This window comes from Kogia breviceps, chromosome 2 (assembly GCF_026419965.1).
Source record: "Kogia breviceps isolate mKogBre1 chromosome 2, mKogBre1 haplotype 1, whole genome shotgun sequence".
NCBI classification, from domain to species: Eukaryota; Metazoa; Chordata; class Mammalia; order Artiodactyla; family Physeteridae; genus Kogia; species Kogia breviceps.
Window position 1 is genome coordinate 150,596,357 of NC_081311.1, and position 15,451 is coordinate 150,611,807.

The window sequence follows — 15,451 nt, forward strand, 5'->3', positions numbered from 1 at the left end:
ATCTACAGGTTCATTTAATACCACCATCTCCTCTGTCCAGGGCATCTTAAAGCATCCAGCAGCTCTCATCCAACTGGCAAGCACAGAGATTTGTTATCACAGCTCATTGTCAGGTCTGAGAACTGCCCAGTTCTTTGGGCTGTCCCTTCAGAGTTCCAGAAAACAAATTTCATTTATGCTTATATTTTAAATCTGGCTGTCCCAAACAAAGCTTCAGTATTTACAAGAAGTCTGTGTATTTCTTTTGGTGTGATTCAGATACAAACAGAGACTGATTTTATTTACCTAGTTATCTTTAAGGTTATGTGGGTTGTAGAATGAGTCATAGACAATGAAAACGTAAAGTGAGTAGAACAAACCAACTTAGAGGGTTTGTAATTGTGCAGGTTTTGTCTGAAGAGGAGATAGCTAAATCTGCGCTAGCAGTAGGCTTCCTGTGTGCTCTGTGTAGGAGAGACCCGCTGTTCCCCTGTTTACTAGGGTGGGCACACTAGTCATCAGGCTTGAAAGGCAGCAAGAGGCACTCTTACCTGGAGTTACTATAATGAGAGAAAAATACCTCCCTGGAGTCCCTTTTCAAACTCCCCCAAGGCCAGTTCTGCCCCTCGCGCCACCTCGTTCACAGATGACCTAGAGCGGTGCGTCCCTAACTGAGCCCAGGTGCTCAGGAGCCCCCAAGGGAGAATGTTTTCGAGGAAAGCACAGCGCCATCTGTTGGACATCACGACAACGACTATTATTAGTTGTTCAGACCAAACTACTTAATAAATGGAACTCTTAGGTACTTCTTTTGCCTTAGGGGCCCAGTGAAAAATTTACTGAGACCTCAGGGAATCACGAACCAAGAAAGTTTGGGAACCTCTGAACAAAGGTTAAGAGATGTCAGGAAGATCACAACTGACACAGGAGCTAGGGAAAAAAATCCCAAGCCTTCCACCTTTCTATTTATTGCTTACAGACTCCCCCATTTTGTTCTCAGCTATGTAAACAAAGGCAGATGTTCGTGGTCAGGAGCCAGGCTCCACCTTCAATGCCCGTTATTAATTTACTGCTACTTTACTGGTTATGAATCCTTTCTATGTATCTCAGAATCTATATTTATAGGTAGATATTTATCTGTATGTGTGCATATATATATTTTTTTTCCTAGAGACGTCTCCTTAAAAATTATCTTTAAAATTTAAAGACACGGGTTTCATGTTACAGAGTGTTCTAGAGTTGAAGCTGTGGCGTTCTCAAACCCTAATTGACGGCCATCACTGGGAGAGGTATTGATATAGAATCAATCTCATCCTAGGTGACTATCAACTTTACAAGCTCTTTGATGACTTATTAGTCTATTTATAAAGCAAAAAAAAATTGCAGGTGTTACTGAAGTTTTGTGTTTATAAAATATTCTAAGATGCTCAGATAAAAGGTGTGAATCACAGGAAATGCCAACTATGAAATAAACAGTCCCATGGGTTCACATCTGATCCCATTCAATGTGATGGAAACTTGTTAACTGAAGACTCCCTTGACAAGAATTCTGTTCTCATCACTTATGCCTTTTCTCTGAAATTTGTTCCTTTTTTTTTCTTTTACCATGCCTTGAAATTGGCTGGTATTTATAACCTGCAAGGGAGTCATTGAGCAGTTACTTAAGGGAGACCTGCACAAATATACTTTCCTTTCTACCAGGTAAAGGTCATGTGAGTGTGTGCTTATCCCCTCCCTTTTAGTATTTGTCCATCAAGGAAATTGATGTTAGGAAAATGGCTGATTGTTTAATCTCACCAGTACCAACAAAAACAGTTCTATTTTGGTCTGCAGTGCTCCCTTATTTTGGACTGTTTTCTAGGTAGTATACGGTAATTCAAAGAGATCAAAGTAAATCTCTCTATCTAATTCACAGAAGCCTTCATAATAATGTGCTTTCATAGCATGCCCATGCCTAGGTGACAGTCACCCACTAAGCCTTTATTTCAGGTAACTTTGAATGGAAGAGAGGATCTTACACATCATGTTTTTCATAAACAACACTTTTCCTGATGAAGAAAATAAAATGATCCTTAATCCTAGCAAACAGATAAACACTACTGAAATGTTGGCACGCTTCAGTCTAGGCTTTGTCTATGCATATTGTTGTTTATACATTTTTTGTTTTGTTCATCGTCTATTGTCACAGGTTCTTTTCGTACTTTAATTACCAGTCACTCCAATTCAGTCAACACTTAATAATTAACACTTTTCTTTTTTGCACAAACTGTTTAAAAGGCCAATTTAAGATAATTTTATATATAAGTAAATTGAAATTGTGAGAGTATAGATTTAAAATATTTTTGAAATTTCCATCTGATATGTTAGATAATTTTATGATTACTGACTCACTCGGTAATTAATTCTAAAGCTCATACCACCAGCTGTTCATATTGCTAAGCCTTAAAGATGCATTTTGGGCCAAAAAAATTTTGATCAGCTGTTTGAGTTAGAATAATTAGAATTGATGTGTTTTTCCATTGGATAACTGTGCTCTGACCAAGCAAGCTCTTGAAATCTCACTCAATTCATGAAGCCTTACTGGTTTCATCTGGGACAGGTAGTCATTTTCCCCATTCTTAACCACTTAAAAATATTATAAGTCCCCTGATTTATTAAATCACAATGTGCATTCATACACAGAATTAATAAATATTAGTTCAGGGCTAGTCCTAGATGAAATTCATGAAGTTAGACCATCTTCTGCTCAAAATTGTTTCTGTTTTGAGTCTTCCTTTCCTGGGCCCAGGTGACTGAAATCTAATATTGCTGCTTGTAGCCTGAGGAATGTCTCTCATACCCCACTCAGCTCTCCTTTCCAGGCAAGGCTTGTGCTTTGGACAATTGTGCTTTTCTGAACATGATTCCTGGCACCCATAATCACCAGCCCATGGTGGGTTTCCTGCTGGCTGAGGGTCCTGTCAGATGACCGCATCGCTAATCTTACTGCATTTTGCTAAAATACAAATCATTGATAAATGCTCCACGAGAAGCTGGCAGGCTAAGATGACATAGAAAGACACTGAGCTCACCTCCTCTCACCAACACACCAACATCCCAACTATATGCAGAACCACCATCAATGAAAAAGACAATATCTTTTACAACTGAAGACATAAAGAAGGAACCTCAATGAGACGAGTAGGAGGGGCAGACCCGCGATATAATCAAATCCCATTACCCCTCCCCCATAGCAGGCAACCCACAAACTGGCAAATAATTATATTGCAGAGTTTCTCCCACAGGAGTGAGAGTTCTGAGCCTCATGTCAGACTCCTCAACCCGGGAGTTCGGCACAAGAGCATCTGGCTTCGAAGGCCAGTGGGGCTTGATTGCAAGAGCCCCACAAGACTGAGGGAAATAGAAACTTCACTCTTAAAGGATGCACACAAAATCTCACACACACCCAGACCCGGGGCAAAAGCAGTAATTTGATAGGCGCCTGGGCCAGACCTACCTGCTGGTCTTGGAGTGTCTCCTGGAGAGGCAGGGGCGAGACGTGGCTGCAGCTCACCCCAGGGACATAAACACTGGACAGTCAGCTGCTTGAACACTCCTGGTGGCTCTTTAGTGCCAAGACCTAGCACCATCCAACAGCCTGCAGGCGCCAGTGCTGAGACGGCTCAGGCCAAACAACTAACTGGGCGGAGACACAGCCTCACCATCAGCAGACAGGCTTCCTAAAGACTAAGAGCCACAGCTGTCTCTGGACACGCAGCTACACACATCCCAGCCCACCAGAGGGCCAAGACCCAACTCCACCCACCAGGGGGCAGACACCAGAAGCAAGATCTTGCAATGCAGGCTAGACTCACCCCTGGGACCAGCGGGGCCCTGGCCCTGCTCACTAGCAGGCCAATGCAAGCTTTACCCTGGACCCTGTATCCAACTGTATCAGCAACCATGCCCCTGTCCCCTCAACAATCTGAACCAAGCTCTGGGATCGCTGAGCCCTGCAGTTTGACTCCAGGAACCATCTCTGCCTGCAAGTAGTCTGTCACCAAACCCCAGAATCTGGCTTCACCTGCCAATGGTGGGGAGCAACAGCCCCAGAGTCTTTGGGACCCTGACTCCACCCACCAGTGAACCAGCACTAGCCCAGGGCCCCCTAGGGTTCTACAGGCCCACCTCATGACCAGACCCTGCTAAACAGCAGCCAGCAGCATCCACACAGGCAGGGCCTGGCAATCAACCAGACTAGGAACCAACCAAGCCTACCAGACCATCCACGTAGTCAGTCCACCACAACAGAAGGACCCATGCAACTCTCTTAGGAGGAATCCCTAGAACATACACTTTGGGTGATAAGAGGGGAGTGCACTGCTGAGATGCATAGGACGTCTCCTACAGAGGGTCACTTTTCCAAGGTCAAGAAATGTAAGTAACCTACCACATACATAAAAATACAAATAGCATCTTAGACAAAATGAGGCAGCAGAGGAACATGTTGCAGACAAAGGAACAAGATAAAACCGCAAAAGAACTAAGTGAAGTGGAGACAGGCAATCTATCCAAGAAAGAGTTCACAGCAATGATCATAAAGATGATCCAAGAACTCGGGAGGAGAATGAATGCTTCATGAGTGTTGTCTCCTGAATTAGTCTCCATTTAATTCATAGAAGCCTTTCAGGATCTTAATCCCTAAAGCAGATTGTTTGAGGTATAAACTCTAGGCAATAAGGAAGTGTTAAGTATTTTGAAGGGGAATTGGGGAGAGAAAGCTACATTCATGTGATACTGGATTTCCAATATGGCTGTTTGGGGTCCAATTCGTAGAGGATGACCTTGACATGAGAATCTGTGGGCAAGAGATTTGTTATGGCAGAACTCTTAGGAGAAGCGAGTAGAGGTGTAGCAGAAGCTAGACAGGTAGGGGAAAGAAGCTAAGGAAGGGAGCCGTTTTAGGTCAAGTCACAGCCCTAATCTAACCCTATAGGTAGTTGTGCAGAGAGTTTGTCTTGTCTTGAGGGAAAAGAGCTGGGCTTTCACTCTTCCACACCAGTCAGTCAGTGGCCACAGGCTGCCCTGTGGCGGATATAAGCTCCCTGGTGCTTCCGGATCCATGCAGGTACAGCCAAAGGGGCTCCAGTAACCAAAGCAGAATCCTCTGAAAATTGCAGCTGTGAGCTGGCAAAAGTACAACATACAGAAGCCAACAGGGCTCCATAAGGTGATCCAAGGACATGTGGGTGGAGCACCATCTGTATCCACTGCAATGACATAAACTTGAGAGGGCGCGTGGTGGGTGACCGATGTCTATGCAACCAGGCCTTGGGCAGGCTCGTAGCCTTCCTCCCAGGGGTAATCACAAACCACAACAAGATATGGAATAATACAAGCACCCTAGAAAGTATTCCTTGTGCCTCCTCCCAGTCAATAGATCCTTTAAAAAGATAACTTGTTCCCTGATTATAGTTTTGTTTGCTTTTTAGCCTTATATAAATGAATTGTACAGTATGTATTCTTGTGTGTCAGACTTTTGTATTCAACTTACTGTGAGAGTCATCCATGTCGTAGCATCTAACGGCAGTTCATTCTTTTTCATTGCTCTGGAGTATTCCATTATACGGCTGTTTCACAATTTATTTTGGTGCTGATGGGCATTTGGATTGTTTCCAGTTTGGGGCTATTATAAGCAATGCTATTATAAATTTCTTGTAAGTGTATTTTGAGGCCCAAATATCTGCATTTCTGGGAGGTATGTTGGATAGATACCTGAGAGTAGAGTTGATGGCACAGACTATGCATATATTATGCTTTTGTAGATATTGCCATATATATAGATTCCCAAAGTGATTGTCATTTTAGCTTGCACCAGCTGTGTATGAGAATGTCAGTTGCTCTACCTCCTGAAAAATACTTGGTAGTCTCAGTCTGTAATTTTTAGCCATTCTGGGTGTGTTGGTTGTTTTATAAATGGTCATTAAATTGAAAATTCACAATTAAAAATTTTGCAGAAACTTTCCTTGAATCTAGTACCCGCATTTTGAGAAATGCTGATATTGGTGAATAACTACTCTTCCCACACATAAAATAAATGCTAAATATTACTATTTATTTATTCAACTGATAAACTTGTTTTTTAAATTTTTAAGTCATCTGTATCTGAATCAACAAGATTTCTCTTATATTGTCCATTCCTATATCTGTTTGAATTTGCTCTATATAGAGCAAATTTAATGCTATCAACTGAACCCACATCTTTTGCAAAATATATTTTATGTTGGCTAGTCTTCAGCCTAGAATTTTCTAGCTCCAATTTAAGATAGAGGCGCCTGGTAGAAATATGTGGAGATATTTTGACATCTGTGTGAATTAGAAATGAGTTATTTTAGTGTCAAATGGGGGGAAAGAAACACATTATCAGTGAAGATGTATAAGACTATAAAAAAAGTTATACTTTTCTGTAAGCTGAAACCTGATAGCCAGCAGGAGGGAGGTGGATGTTTGACTCTGGACTATAATTTGAGAAGGCTTTGAGCAGTGCCCTTCCTCAAATATGTGTCATTATATATCATTTTACTAGTATGACGTTAGCTTTTAAAATGTTTAGAACTTCTACAGTAGCCAATTAATTGCTTTTAATTTAGGTAATCGTGCATAGAATCAGAGGCCATTGTAGGTGGCGCCCCTAACCTCCATGTTGTTCAACCATATGATCTGTATGTTAGCTTTTCTCCTTACAACTGAAAAAAAAATCTTGAAAAATAAAAAGATAATGCTTTTTATTAAGTGCTGCCTCAAAAAATTGTATCTAATTCTATAAAGCATCTTACTTCAGTCCTTATCAGCCAATACTTTCCTTATCAGAGATTTGTAGAATCAGCCAGAGTAAATCATTGGGAAACTGGTGGTTGAAAGAGAGAGAACCAAGGATAACAGTGGAGAACTGTTTGAAGGGAAAAGAGTGCTGCTCATAAACCACACAAAAAAGAATAATTAAAAGAATAATTTCCTCACTATTTTACCAAAGTCTGGTCCTACTCATTTTAGGATGAGTGCAAACCATATGGCTTCTATCTGTAGGATGCTGTGAGAAGATCAGTGGTCTGGTAAGGTCTATTGATTTCCAATACCTAATTCATGGAACCACAAAGTGATTAAACAGGAAACGTATCTTGGGCATCTTGTAGCCATGTTCTCTCTCCCAAATGGATGAACTGGGGCTCAGAAAAGGGTCAAGAACAACCTCACTATCACACAAAAAATCTCTCTCTCCTCACCAGTTTCTCTAGTTTTTTTTCCACTAACAGAACAGTCAGAATTCTCTCTTCCATATAAGCCTTTCTGTTTTTCCATTTCTGTGCCCTTGTTCACGCAGTCTCCCCACTTACAGACGACTGGGCTCACAATGGGGATTGCCAAGGTCACTTTCTAGTGGGGAGACTTATGTAAACAGAGAACAATTACTCTAGAGTACAATCAATATAGTCATGAAAAGTATGAACCTAGCTCTAGCTCCCCGTCTGTGCCTTTTGGAATTGCAGGAATTCTATTGAAATACATAGAAATGATTATCTATTAAAATAGATAATAAATCCATTGTACGCCCTAAGTAAAAAAGATGAACTCACAGACCAGCAATTTTGAGGGATTTTTTTTTTTTTTTATGGTAAAGAGCAGGTAGGATGATCTTGCTAGAGACATCAGAAAAGAGAGAGCTGTAATGTAAGGGCTGTTGCTGGAGAAGGCAGGCTCTACATTGTCTTAGCATTTTCTGAAGAAACTTGGAGAACCACTGTGCTCAGACTGAACAAATCAAAGTGAGGGAGGGACCCCTAGGAGCAGGTAGGGCAATTGATTGAAGACTTCATTTGGACACTCTGGGACAGCTGGCTTGCTTCTCACTCCCATCCTCCACCCTCTGTACAAAAGCAGCTGGCAGCAGCAGTATTTGCCCCAGGATGAAGCCTGGAAGACTGTTTCATATACCAAGTGAGTTACCTCCCTGGGGGAGTCCTGTGTATGCAGGATGGGGCTAAAGATGAAGGGAAGCAGAGCCTGAGCTAACTTGAAACTTCCAAATCCACAGCAAAGAGGGAGAAGGAAGGAGAACCACAGATTCCTTTCATCCACAGGACAAATTTGGGGGTGGGGCACTCTGAAATGGGAGTTCTGACATAGGATACTCCCAGAGTGGGCAGTGGGCCAGATAACATACAACAACCAGCAGGGCTGGGGAGCCCCCAGACCCTAAATAAAAGTTATTTGTATACCTTGCAAATTTTCCCAGCCTGACCCTCCTCCCAAACATCTAAGGCATTTTCTATATTCAGAATTTAACATAAAACAATAAAAGAGGTTCTCATTTGATCTGATGAAATATACTCTAACAATCCTGTTTGATAAAGATGCTCAACTATAAATATAAATAGCAACCCCAAAGTACAAACTAATTGAAGAAACTTAATCATGAAAGTGAGTCATTCAAAATTTGAAAGGATCCAAAAAGTTTCTGAGTAGCATGAGTAGAAAAACACTACCCACATTTAGACACACCCTAATGTAACCTTAGGATGCCAAACATACACATAATATCCTAAGAGTTTTTCAAGAGAAAAAATCAGACAGCCTATGAGAGAGTTCTCTCCCGATTAAAATCAGTAACACTGGATACAAGCTGACAATGGAGAAATATTATCAGAGTTCTGAAAGAAAAAAAAAAATTAAACTGGAGTTCCTTACCCAGCCAAACTCACTCATGTGGGAGGGCAAAATAAACATTTGCATTTTTAGATATGCAAAGACTTAGGAAGTTTACTATCTATGAATCATTTCTAAAAAATTTACCGAAGAACACAGTTCAGCAAATGGAATGAATCCAAGATGAAGTGGGATATAAGAACAATGGTGGCGAAATAAAGCAGTAAAATGAAATAACATGTCATAATACAATGTGAAGGGAAAAATCCCTGAGATTAACATAAAAGATTGTTTCACCATGTCAAGTGAGTAAAGTCTGGGGAAAGGGACATGGTGTCTTGTTTGGGGGCAGATACAGACAATGAATATTATTCATCTATGACACTAATTATTAGTATAATTAGTTTTTAATAGGGCAGAAAACAATGTCTCAACAAAACCTCTGAAAGCCCAAAGCATTCTGAGAAGATATTTCAGAGGAGCGGGCATCTGAACTCAGTCCTAAAGGAAGAGGTATTTGTCAAGTAACAAAGGTGGGGTAAAAGGACATTCTGAGCAAGTGTCCTCATGTACAAAGAGTACAGTGTCGTGCAAGGGATTGGGTTATTCAAGACAGAAGAAGTTCAGTGGTGCTGGAGGGTGTGTGGCCTGAGATGTGCTTGGAAAAAAAGATTTTTAAATTTCTTTCTTCTCTAAAGGTCCAGGTGATGATCTAAGCTGACTTCCTTATCATACTTTCGTAACTAACTACTCCTAATCATCCATTTTGCTCCACGACTCATCATTTGCACTGGAAAATAAGGCTTAGCACATGACAACCTGCTGAAATTTCATTGTTTCTGAATTAAGAATGATCTCTTTGCTTTCAAAATCATTGTGCATATCTTACACAAGCAGTGTGATGAGTCATATACTTTTAAAACTCGGTGGCTGGGGAATCATAAAAAAAAAGGTTTATAATATTTTAAACTCTCAAGAAACACATACTATGGGACAGTACTGATGATCCCCATAACAGGTTGCTGTGAAATAAATGTGATCAATAGGCAACTCTGACTTACAGACCAGACCAGAGTCACTACAGACCCACATGACCAAGAAACTATGGCAAGCACCTTGAGAAATTCAATACAGGTTTCATGTTCTTACAAGAGGTTTGCTTTTACTGGAAATGACTCATCTTAATCAGTAAATTATTCTAGTTTTTAATGTTCCATTATTTAAGATTATTTGTGGATATGAATAAGCCTAAGTTGCACATAGAAACTTGGGCAAACACTCAAGAATGGATCACATTCCTTTTTAGAGTCTACTTAGAACCAGAAGATTGCTAACTGCAACAACATGAAGCTGAAAGGTGCAGTCATCTCATAAAGAACCTATTTTTGCTTAAATGGAAGTTGGAACAAAAAGAACATATATAAAATACTAAATATGTAAATGCATTTTACATAGTAAGTGTGCAGGTGAGCAGAAAAAGTAGTTAAAGAAGAGCATCTGTCAAGTTTTATAATGATGATAAAAACAGGCAAAATGATGAGTGTTAAAGTGCCAGTTTAAACTAATTATTTCTTGAGGTATAAGTCAGAAGAAAAGGGGTTTTTGACAAAGCAGACCTTTTTCTGACATTGAGAGCACAAAAAATAATTGGCTTCCTTCTAGAGATGTTCTAATGAAATATATTTCTTGAAAAATTAAAAATACACTCAATATGAATATAGTATTCATTCATATAATACCATAGCCTCACTGACATCTATATTGTATAAAACTTACAAATCACATGCATACTTAATTTAAAATCATACCCTGTTTTCTTTAAAATAGATTTTGAGAAGCTTGTCAAATCAATTACTATGAGCACCAGCTTTCTGTTTCTGGGGACTGATGGATCAATTTGTGTCTTAGGTAGACATTTGCCTCCAGTCTTCCCTGTATCTTGCCTTTTAAGCAATCTCCTGAATATCCAAGAGATTGGATTTCTGTGGGAAAGGGCTAATATTAGACAATCCAAGGTTGTCTAATATGAATTAAGATAACATACGTACCATTACACTCTGAGAATATTTCTTACTTGATATGACTCAGCAGTACACAGGTTTACCCCACTACCTGAAAGATCGCTTTTACACCACTCTGCTTTTCTTCAAGACCTACATTATTATTATAAATGTTTTCGATAACCAAAAGAAATCCAAAGAGGATTTTCGCTTCTACGAAAATCGGCAAAAAGTGAAATCAGAGTTCAACGTTTGTTTTGCAGAGTACCATCACAGCAGCAGCGCACACCCTGAGCAGAGAGAATGACACCAAGCTCCTTCCCCAGGATCTACACTCAGCATCTCAGCATCAAGCCTCCACAGCTTTGAACTGTATTTGAGCATCTGTTTTATCTCGATTTATTTTGTGCATCCCTTAGCAAAATGTGTCCTAAGATATCACAAAAGCCTAACAGAGCTCATAGGGGTGTTACACTTAGCATAAAAATGGATGTAGGGCTTCCCTGGTGGCGCAGTGGTTGAGAGTCCACCTGCCGATGCAGGGGACATGGGTTCGTGCCCCGGTCTGGGAGGATCCCACATGCTGCAGAGTGGCCAGGCCCGTGAGCCATGGCCACTGGGCCTGCACGTCCGGAGCCCGTGCTCTGCAATGGGAGAGGCCACAGCAGTGAGAGGCCCGCACACCGCAAAAAAAAAAAAAAAAAAAAAAAAAAAAAAGGATGTAATTAAGCACTTCAAACGTAGTGCATGAAATTAAATTTTTAATGCGTTATTTGGTATGATTTAATAGGTTATTTTGGGTGTCTGGGAATGCTCAAAAATGTTCTTATATCAATTGATGGTAATTGCTTCTTTACTTTAGATCATTTCAGCTTATGAAGACTTTCATAGGAACACGCTACTTTGCAATAGTGGGGGAAACAAGTATACATTTCAAATTGGATTACTCTGAGAATCTTTGCAGGTACAAATGAGTTGAGCAGAAGATGCTATTAAAACATTTCCCAGGGCTTCCCTGGTGGCGCAGTGGTTGAGAATCCGCCTGCCGATGCAGGGGACACGGGTTCGTGCCCCGGTCCGGGAAGATCCCACATGCCGCAGAGCGGCTGGGCCCGTGAGCCATGGCCGCTGAGCCTGAGCGTCCGGAGCCTGCGCTCCGCAATGGGAGAGGCCACAACAGTGAGAGGCCCGCGTACCACAAAAAAACAAACAACAACAACAACAAAAAAAAAAAAAAAAAAAACATTTCCCAGAACAACCAAACATTAAATGAAAAATCTTATCTGCTTTTCTACATCATCACAGAAGTAGGTGAAAAAAAAACTTCTATTTTTGTCACAATCTGTAATTGGAAAAGACTGTGGTCATAAAGATTTTCTGTCCACTCTGAGATGGGATTCTTGTACAAAGATTTGCTGTCCATTCTGAGATGGGATTCTTCTAGAATTAAGATAAACCTGAAGCTTCTCAATCACAACTTTACACACAGGGTGGGCCTTCCTGGAATTTCTCTGGGGAACTCATATTTTCTGTTTGTGCCCCAGGGTTGTAAGAAACTATTTGAGACAGTACAAACATGAAGGAGTGAGGGGGAGATAGACCAAAGCACCAACAGAAGGTCAGTGTTGGGTTGGAAGAAACCCCTAATCTGAGAACAATGAATCAGAATTCTCACTGGTCCCCAGGGGTCAGAATTAGGGTGGTGGCAGCAGCTGGCTGGGATCTACCTGGTAATCTTCCACTAGCTATGCCTGAGTACCCTTTAAAAGGTTACACGTGTTTAAAAGTAAAGTGCTTCATTGTAATAGGAGTGTAGTCTTTTCCTGTCTTCTTCAATCATTTAAAATAGTCTCTCAATAAGGTGGTACACAAAATGCTTTTCCTGATATCTGTAATATGGATGAAAGGGTTTAGGAGTCTACCAAAATTTTGATGACTATCAAATTGTGTCTGACATCAATTATATAACATCACAAGTCACTGATCTTAGGTGACTTACCAAACCCTGCTTCGAAAAATTCTGTATCTAAAATCTTGGGGGTAATGGAGGTTGATTGCTCTCTATCTGGCATTTGATGACAGATTTTAAAGAACTAAACTACAGTTGGGCTATTAGCTGGAGAGTTATTTGTTGCCTATTTTGTTTTCTTCAAAATGTGTTGTCTATTCAAGTTTCTTTTTTGAAAAACATCTAAAAAAGTAAGGCTGGGAAGGACTTGGAAAGAACTGGTTCCTTCAAGTCTTATCTGATTGACAAGTATTATCATAACCTATTTCATACTTTGCCTGATCACATTTTGTAGTACTTACTACCATTTATATATATATATATACATATAGTGTGTCTGTGTATGTGTGTGTGTGTGTGTGTGTGTGTGTGTGTGGTGTGTGTGGTACGCGGGCCTCTCCCTGTTGTGGCCTCTCCCGTTGCAGAGCACAGGCTCCGGACGCACAGGCCCAGCGGCCATGGCTCACGGGCCCAGCCGCTCCGCGGCATGTGGGATCTTCCCGGACCGGGGCACGAACCCGTGTCCCCTGCATCAGCAAGCGGGCTCTCAACCACTGCATCACCAGGGAAGCCCACCATTTATATTTTGAACCTTTGTTCTGAGTAAAAGACAGGTTCTTTAAAGTTTAAGGAGCTTCATTTTCTGCCCTGTTAATTCCCTCTCTTTCTCTCACCTTCCTTTCATGCTGTTTTAATTATGTAACAGTAAAAGTAAGGCTATATTCCATTTGTCATCCATGGCTTAGAGAATCAATGAGGTTACCAAGAAAATAATAGCTGTTTTTCAAGGAAATTCCAAGAACAAAGATTCTCCTGATTTTTTCCAATTATTATTGTAGCGCCTATGCATTATATTGCATATATCAGCAAGTATATTGAAAGGCCCTTTGTGTACCTGCAGTCTTTCCTGTAATATTGTTGTTACAGGTAAATATAAGAGTGTTATGTAGTGTTTTTTTGCATTTGATAGATAAGGTATATTCAATATTTTTATGAAAATAATGATCTCATCCAAAGAAGACTGTCCTTAAAAGATAAAACATGTTTTTAAAAAAACTGTTCTATTTCAATCTCTCTAATTTAAGGGAGAGTGAAAACAATCTTTTTATGTGTGAAAATTAAGAACTTTTACAGAAAGTATTACTTAAAAAATTCTCTTTGTTATTCTGGAAGCTACTTTTTTATTATAAACTGAATACCTGTCTGTTATATAAAATAGAAAAACATAAAGAGTGAAGATGTGACATATAATCCTACCTCCCAGAGATAATCCCTAGCAACATCTCAGAAGAGATTCTTCCAAACATTTTTCTCACATCACGTACAAAAATATAAATGTCGACCGGAGCGCTTACATGTATCCTCCCTGCGGCTTTGGTTTCTTCACAGTGTGGTGGCTGGTGTCTAGGTGGAAGCATTCCCAGATGGAGGCACAAGACAGTAAGTGTTACAAGAGAACTAAGCAGAATTAGTACAGCCTTTTATGATCTCGACTGTGCAGTCATGTGTCATCATGTCCTCTGTATTCTATTGGTTACAGACTCCAGACTGTAAGAAATAATGTTTTTTGTTTATAAGACACCCAGTTTCTGGTATTTTGTTATAGCAGCCTGAATGGACTAAGGCAAGTGACAATTTAAAAAATGACTGTTGGTACTCATCAGACAAAAACTTTAAAACAGTTATAAGTACTATGTATCTATGGAATTTGCAGCCAATTAAGATAGCAAGAAATATCAATAGCTTCAGATGGCATCTCTGTATATCACAGAGTACAACTGTTGTTTATATGAATGCTAAAAAGTAAGGAAAAAGGACAACTTATGTTTCATATATACTCCTTTAAAAGGCATGAATGGGATTCCCTGGTGGCGCAGTGGTTGAGAGTCCGCCTGCCGATGCAGGGGACGCGGGTTCGTGCCCCGGTCCGGGAAGATCCCACATGCCGTGGAGCGGCTGGGCCCGTGAGCCATGGCCGCTGAGCCTGCGCGTCCGGAGCCTGTGCTCTGCAACGTGAGAGGCCACAACAGTGAGAGGCCTGCGTACCACAAAAAAACAAAACAAAACCCTCAGATGCCTTTAACACAATCTCTCCTCCAATGCCATAGCAAAAGGCCTGGCATGGAGTAGGTTGTATATCTTCTCAACAAACACTTGCTGTGTGAATGAGTGGCACTGAAAATGCTAAACAGTTAAAAGACCGGTAGTTATTGCACTAAGTAGAGGTATTCTGGGTGCTTTGGGAACACAGAAGAGGTGGCTCTAAACCCATCGTGGGTGGGAAGAGATCTGTGAAAACTACCCAGAGGCAGTGATACTCAGCTGAGGCCTGAAGTATGCACAGGAGCTGGCCTGATGAAGAAAGGGTCTAGACGGTCAATACTATTTACGATATTATTTCTCGCCAAACTATTCAAAACGGAGAATTAGTTAATAAGAATCATTTTATTGTTTATACCATAATGCATATGTGGTATTTCACTTTGTCACCTATTGTTCTAACTGGTATCCAACTATTCTAAATAGGTAGAGATTCCTTGTAAGCGGATTAAAATTGTATTTTCAGCCTTTTGAAAAACCTAGCTATCTTTTACTTAGTGGTTATGATGTGCTGGCCTTGTAATGAGCTCTTTTAAAGAAATCATTTTAAATAAATTCATTTAAATTCATCTAAACTTCACAAGAAGGAAATTCTCTTACTGCCCACCTTGATAAACTAAGTAGCAGAGTCAGGATTTGAACTCAAGGCTTTAAAGTGCATGCTCTTAATTACTACCCTAAA